This window comes from Rhipicephalus sanguineus, chromosome 2, assembly GCF_013339695.2.
Source record: "Rhipicephalus sanguineus isolate Rsan-2018 chromosome 2, BIME_Rsan_1.4, whole genome shotgun sequence".
NCBI classification, from domain to species: Eukaryota; Metazoa; Arthropoda; class Arachnida; order Ixodida; family Ixodidae; genus Rhipicephalus; species Rhipicephalus sanguineus.
In genome coordinates, this window is record NC_051177.1 from 119,967,274 (window position 1) to 119,974,681 (window position 7,408).

A 7,408-nucleotide genomic window follows, 5' to 3' on the forward strand; every position below is an offset into this window, starting at 1 on the left:
CCGGTTTGCACCAGGTATGCACATAGTTCGGCCAGACTGAAGTGCACGAGTAATGGCTTGCACCCCAGACCTGCTGTCCATTCGGAAGGCTACAGCTCTGCATTACTACTTCTGCACTGTGTATGCACAAGAGCCACCATGAGCCATAACAAGCCCTCTTATCTGTGCTCCACTTGGTCTCGGTGAATGACTTTCCTCCATGTGGTGGCAATGCAAGTTGGCCCGAGTCAGAGTCACTACACATAAATGTTTTCCAGTGACTTTAGCCCGAATAGCTCGAGCCTTTCTAGAGGACACCATGCACACCTGAACCTGAAATAAGGAAGAAAGAATAACAATGCAAGAAAATGACCGAAGCCATGACACCGGGCGACATGACACCGGGCGACATAACTTTTGAACAGGGCTTTACTGGCACCCTGCACGGCTTCCAGCATGTTCATGATGAAAGGAGAGAAGTGCTGGGGCGTTGTGATAACTACATATAACTTCACTTGTATTTGAAGTATTGGAAGAATTATTGCGACAGGAGGTTCATGAGGTTGAGGTTCAATCTGGTGCAATAATTATTTCACAAATTATTGGGCATAATGAAGTAAATCTAAATGGTTTGCCTATGTGTTATATGTGGATGCTAATAACAAATATAGGAGATAACACCTTTTAATGTTGACAATGACTTTTTTTTTCTGTTTCAACTGTAGATCTTGTCAACTGGTGAGAGACGGCTGAAAGTTGGCAGGGTAGAGTAACAATTCTGTGTTGTGCTGAAGTTTCTTCATTACTGGGTGTTGTCTTGCCTCTGACTGTATAACTTTTATTGGCAAGTGTTAATAACTGTAGTTATCACGCCAGCAATGGCTTAGCCACAAGTAAATTTTATTTTGTGTGTACTCTATCAGTTCTTGTAACCTGTTCCTTTTTCCTGGAAGGGCATCTTCATGTCAGTACGATTCAATCTTAGCAGTTTGGACAAAAGTAAAAGTGTACTGTAGAAGTGAGGAATCCTTGAGACAAGTTGGTATTCCCCCAACTTTTCTGTCTGTTAACCTACTATGCAAGTAGCCAACTTGGCTTTGCCAAGTTGGTCACTAAATATTATTTTGGTTATGGTTTTCGTTTTGGTTAACAATGCATGGTCTGCCATGTAGCTTGAGTGATGTCTATACAACATGAGGTGTACCATTCAACATGAGGTAATAACTGCAAACCAAGCAACAGAAAGAACTGATGCGATTACATTATTCATGAAATACATATCTACAGTATAAAAGGGGACGCAGCTGCATTCGGTTGATCGAAACAAAGCACTGAAAGGCAGCACTTTGGGGTGCAGAAATATTGCAGTGCCTTCTTGCCTGCAGTATGCTTGTTTTGAAAGGATGCTTGGACTCTAATCCAACCGTCAAGTTTAAACTGCGCAAAGACGACAATACGTAAGAACACAGAACAGGAATATATGCAGTGTTGTAGAGGAATTCACATGCGAGTCAAATCGATTCATTTTATGCGTCAACCGCTAATAATTTTTAAATTACGTCCTCCTGGCATAATTTTTTGTTCCTTAGGGAGGTTATGCAACATGCTCTAGGCTAAAACTGGGATTCATTAAAAATAACTCGGGTCATTCTAGCTGACTCTGTAACCTCTGTTAGCATTTAAAATATTTAATGGTACATTCGACTGGTCGTTTGAGAGCGCTCTGACTGTGTTTGAAACTGTTGAATTCAACAGCTTTATACCTTTTCAACGAGAACAAGCAGGTATGCAAGTCATCTTTCTCCTTCCTGATCACGTTTTGACCCGATAATGTTAGTAGCAATGGTTATTCTAAAAAGACAGGGCGTGCAAACACGGACACAAGAAAGAAGTCAGGACACCACAAGTACAAGAGGCAGCGTTTGTGGTGTCCTGACTTCTTTCTTGTGTCCGTGTTTGCACGCCCTGTCTTTTTAGAATGAATACTTACCAACTAGCTCAGCAATGGTTAGTTGCAATGGTTAGTTGCTATTTTACACACTTTTTTTCAGCGCCTGCGGAGCGCTTGAAAACGACCAGTCGAATGTACCATAAGACTATATGATACACCTGTCTCTTGGCCGATCCTCCTGAGTGGGTAGGTGCCAATCATCCCAGGAGCATCATCATCATCATCATCAACATGCACGCACGAAGTGCAGCGTGTTTGTGTGCAGCCATTTTTGTAGGTGTGCTACGAAATTGGTAGGTGTATGTTCATTGTACACTGAACAAGAGAGATTGATGCTTGATTCTAAGACCACTTGACTTACCTAGCTGGTGGTATGACGTGGTTGGCCTACAGTAGTTGATGGCCTGTGTGTGACGCGTACAAGAGGCAAGAATGCACAGCGTATGTGTGACGTCACCATGCATGTGACATGGCATACTAAAGTGTTTTCCCATCAGCATTGCCATATCAGCCTGTTCATGGTGTTGGTGTTCATGTGTTTGGATGTCCATGGTGTCTAGTTCGCAGGTGTAGAGCAGAGCAACAGGGTTCGTTTGATTAGCGGTGTGTAATCACACAGGAAGTGGATGTTCATGACTGACGTACTGCGTGCTTGCAAGCCTTGCTTGAGAAAGGTGGAAATTAAGCTTGCTGTGCGTTCAAAATTCAGGATAAGCAATTAATAATTACAAGAAAGATATGGCACATGCACTTGCGGAAGGACGTTGCAAAGAGAAAAAGGGAAAAAAACACCAGCTCATAGTCTGATGTTCTATGGAAATCACTTTGCGGAAGTTTGCTTGAATGGTTCGGAGAGCAAGTTTCCTGCACAGATCAATGACCCACAAGCTGATGCTCCATGAACCACAACGACCATGGCTCTTGGAGAAGTGGAAGTGACGTCCTTCTTGTTGTGGTAGTATGGACATGGAATGCTGATATTCTTAATACCTACGTTCTCACTCTTTTTTTTTTTTAACGTGAGCATGCATGCATGGCTGGCCGATGGCAACAATTTAGCGCAAATTTTGATTTATTACGACTGGCGCGTCGGAATTACCGCCCAACGCAAAGGTTAAGAAAGATCAGCCGGGGCGAAGGATCTGTCTCGTTACGCAGATGCGATGAAATTGGGGGGGGGGGGGGGGGGGGGGATGGAGGAGGTCACTGCGAGGCTAGCTTTCATTTGGGGTGACAGCGCTAACCCATAGAGTTTGGCGTAATTAATCTAATGTGGAGATCGCCGTAAGCTGAACTCGGACTTGTGTCTCGCAGGTTTGAATACTCTGAAGTTGCGAACCAGCTGGTCACCGCGGCCGAGCGTCAGTCTAGGCATATGGCCTGGGCAAAGTTCCAATGAGCGAGCGGCATTCGCATGCATGCGTGCCGTTGCTGCATGCATGCAGAGCCATAGCCGGCGGAAAACGCAGATGACGCAGAGGCGCAGAGGAGGAGGAGGAGAGGTTGAGGAAAAGAAAAGGCGCAACTTCTGCAACCCTAATTCGGAGCACGGCTCAGCGCCATTGCTCCACGGCGCATGCAGCGTCGTTGGGAGGAGGAGGAGGGGAAAGGGGTGAAATAAGAGAGCGGAGAGGCCGCGGAGAAAAAAGGGAGAGGCATCTCGGGGCGAAGTTTGAAGAGGAAAAAGGCGCCTAATTTGTGCAGCCCGGTCGGGAGCACGGCGCAGATCTCCACCTCCTACTGCAACTTCCACCTGTGACTCTCTCGTTGCTCTCGTTCTCTGTTTTCTTTTTTTTTTTCTACCCCCCACAGTTTTGTCATAGTCTTTTTTGAGCTCGGCGTATGTCCGCCCGGCTAGCTCAGTCGGTAGAGCATGAGACTCTTAATCTCAGGGTCGTGGGTTCGAGCCCCACGTTGGGCGAAGTTTTTTTTTTCTCGTTCTTTAATGCCAATTGCGTTTTCCTTTTGTTTTACTGTTACACGTACTCGGGTTCGAATTCAGGCATATACGTTGCCTGAAGACAAATTCCGCCTGTCTCCATTACTCGCTCGTTCCTTTTCAGTTTGTGATCGCGCGCAGAGACCACCTACTGTAAGCTAGTTTTGTTACAGCCCTATAACTTCTTCAAATATGATTCTGAACGAAAAATAGAAAGAAATCCAGAGTGCCCTGTGTACAGTACACTCACGGATTGAAGCGCGACATCAAAAATTTTAGTATAATGTATTCGCAACTGCTCGAGATATAACGACGCCATGTCACTATGAGTCTGGCCACTATAAAGATAACAGGGTCTCCCTTCTCGTCTCCCTTTCCGGAGGTTCATTGAGGTACGGGGGCGGAGTCACTTTTCTTTTTGTTGTTGTTCGTTTCCTGACGTCACTTCCGTTTTTTCTTTTTTTTTTTTGCGTGGAGTGGCTGTATGTTTTCTGAAGTCATTATTTTTGTTTTTTGTTTTTTTTTTGCGCGGGTAGGAAGGACAACACTGCAGAGCATGGACCCGACTAACCCGACAGCGCCGACAGGCTGACACGATGTTCTCTGCTGACACGGGCACATTTGATCGCTGCATCAAGGTCGGCTGCATGGTTTAATCGTTTAATCGCGATTTGGCTAACCTCAGAGCCAAACTCGATCCGTGTCGGCCCTGATTGCGATCAAGTGTCCGTACGACACCGGTATATGACACGGTGTGAAAGCAAGCTTGACGGCTCGCAGAAGTTCGAGCCATCGTGGTGACCGCTGTTATGACGGTGGATACGCAGGTCGTTGAAGGCACACGGAATATTTCCAAGGTTATTGTCGTGATCGACTTGAACATAAGCCTCCTGTGTTCCCGAAGAATCTGACCTGGAAAGTGGACTCGCTTGAGCGCTGGCCAGACGTCAGCTGAGTTCAATACCGAACTGTCGACCGCATCCTGGATACGTTGGCTGTCGATCGCGATCAAAAGTGTCCGTGCGACACCGGTATTATGGCACGGTGTGAAAGCAAGCTCGACGGCACGCAGAAGTTCGAGCCATCGTGGTGTCGGCTGTTATGACGGTGGCAGTGATACCTTTCTCTATGGCGATACAATGATACACGGTTTGTTGCTTTTGTTCCTGCAACATTGCTCGATTTATTATTCGTGCGCCTGCGACGCGCGAGTAAAGATTGGATACGACATACGGCCAGCCCACGGGCCACCAAGTAGCTGTTTGGTACTGGAACGACGGCCAACGTAATAATCCAGGATGCGGTCGACATTAGACGCGTCCTCATTAAAGTATTAACATATTTAGCGCGCATTAACTAATGCTCCACTCACCCAGCCAACTCGTTCAGCAGTTTTTATTCCAGAGTTCGTTACTGAACTCAGTCCACGTCTGGCCAGCGCTCAAGCGAGTCCAGTTTCCAGGTCAGATTCTTCGGGAACACAGGAGGCTTATGTTCAAGTCGATCACGACAATAACCTTGGAAATATTACGTGCGCCTTCAGCGACCTGCGTATCCACCGTCATAACAGCGGGCACCACGATGGCTCGAACTTCTGCGAGCCGTCAAGCTTGCTTTCATACCGTGTCATATACCGGTGTCGTACGAACACTTTTGATCGCGATCAGGGCCGACACGGATCGAGTTTGGCTCTGAGGTTAGCCAAATCGCGATTAAAGGTCTCTGCACAGTGTTGTTCCTACCCGCGCAAAAAGAAAAAAAAAGACTTTTGAAAACATGCAGCCGCTCCTGGCCGCTCTACGCGAAAAAGAAGGGAAAAAAAGAAACGGAAATGACGTCAGGAAACGAACAACAACAAAAAGAAAAGTGACTCCGCCCCCGTACCTCAGTGCACCTCCGAAAAGGGAGACCCAGATAACAGGGGCGTAGCCAAGGGGGGGGGGGGGGGGGTTGGGGGGTTCATCCCCCCCCCGAAATTTTTCAGTTTTGCTTACAAACGCACGCACGAACATACATAAAGTATGGTTGAACCCCCCCCCGAAAAAAATTTCTGGCTACGCCCCTGAAAGATAATGCTGTCTCTGATCTAAGCGCGTTCGAGTCGAAATTACGCCGAATTGACACGAACTGAAGACAAACGGAAACGAAAGTATGTGCATCATTAAGCCTAAGCTGTCGAGTTTGAATCCGTGATTATTGTACATGCACCGCCAACCGCACGGAATTTGAAGAAGCTTGCCGCTGAATTTATCGTCTGGCTCTGTATGGATGATTTAGAAATTGCAGGGCGCTTCGGGAAAGTTACGATTCAGTAGTATTTAGATTCGTACCTATAACCATTGTTTCCTCCATAGGCGCGCGAAGGGGGGGGGGGGGGCAATAAGTTCTTCTTCATCTCCTTTAAATCAGAAATACGCAGAGGAAGTATCCTTTTACGCACTTTGGCCACCTTGCAACCAAATCCTGCCAGTCACTTGGCATGTGCCATATGTCCTCGCACTAACTATGGATTCGAAACACTAATTATAAGTTACCGTCTTCCAAGTGTGATGAACAAATGGAAACTAACAATTGATAATCTGCGTATATTGCCTAAAACTGAAATGTTAAATTAGATGTGCTGATTGTGTTGTTCATGAATGTTGGGTGATTTCTGCAATGGATTTAGTTTCATTCTTTCATACATTGCTTTGTTATGAATATATTTGTAAATTTCAGAGTTGTCATTTTATTATTAGCTGTCATGGGCCACATGCGTGTTCTTTTTGTATTGTCGCTTTCCGCTGCCTGTAACAAAAAATTTTTGTAACTTTGTAATTTAGATTTTTTTTTCTCGGTGAAGGGTCCAGTCTGTTTGTCGGCACGTCACTCGATTCAGCCACTCGGCCAAAGTTGAACCACTTGCCCAAGGGCCAGCCATCATGAACTGGTACGGCTGTTCATACTTGTGAACGTTGTCGATCAAAAAGTAAATATCACGCATATCTGAGGCACAACATCACTAGGTAAGTACTAGGTGGTGTGTTCCTTTAATAGAAAATGCATACATACGTAATTCTAAAGACTTTCAGCGACTGCGCTGAAACTTGCCTTCCTCCGTGCCCTCTGCACGAGCTCATTGTTGTGTTTCGGTTTAGGTTCTGTATTGCACTGTACGAATGCCATGGGGCGCCGCTCTACCATTTCTGTTTTACGCAGGCGACGTGTAAATAAAAGAGTGCGTGGAGAGTACTCGTTGAGTGCGGACGTTTCTTCTGCTTCAGCGCATCGCGCCAAACCGCGTGTTCGGGCTGGCTGGCGTCCCCGCCGGTCGCGTTGGTCACCGCCGGTCTTCGCCTGCTGCTGCGCCGGAACTACCAGCCCGCAACACAGCACTCATGTTTCCCGACGTATTGCCAAATGGCGTCCATATCTCACGCAGCGCCTCTTCTATCGTCTTTAGACGACATTTGCAGCGAAGCACGCAGATACGCGGCCAATTTTTCCCTTCGCACCAACCACGTGTACAGTGTATTTTCATGTAGTACTTGTCACGTGGT

At 46.5% G+C, this 7,408-nt stretch overlaps 1 non-coding gene across 1 annotated transcript; it reads left to right on the plus strand.

Moving 5' to 3' along the window:
* Positions 1-3,778: 3,778 nt before the first annotated feature.
* On the plus strand, positions 3,779-3,851 carry Trnak-cuu (transfer RNA lysine (anticodon CUU)). The gene has a single exon. It is a non-coding gene; the product is annotated as a tRNA-Lys (tRNA).
* Positions 3,852-7,408: the final 3,557 nt, after the last annotated feature.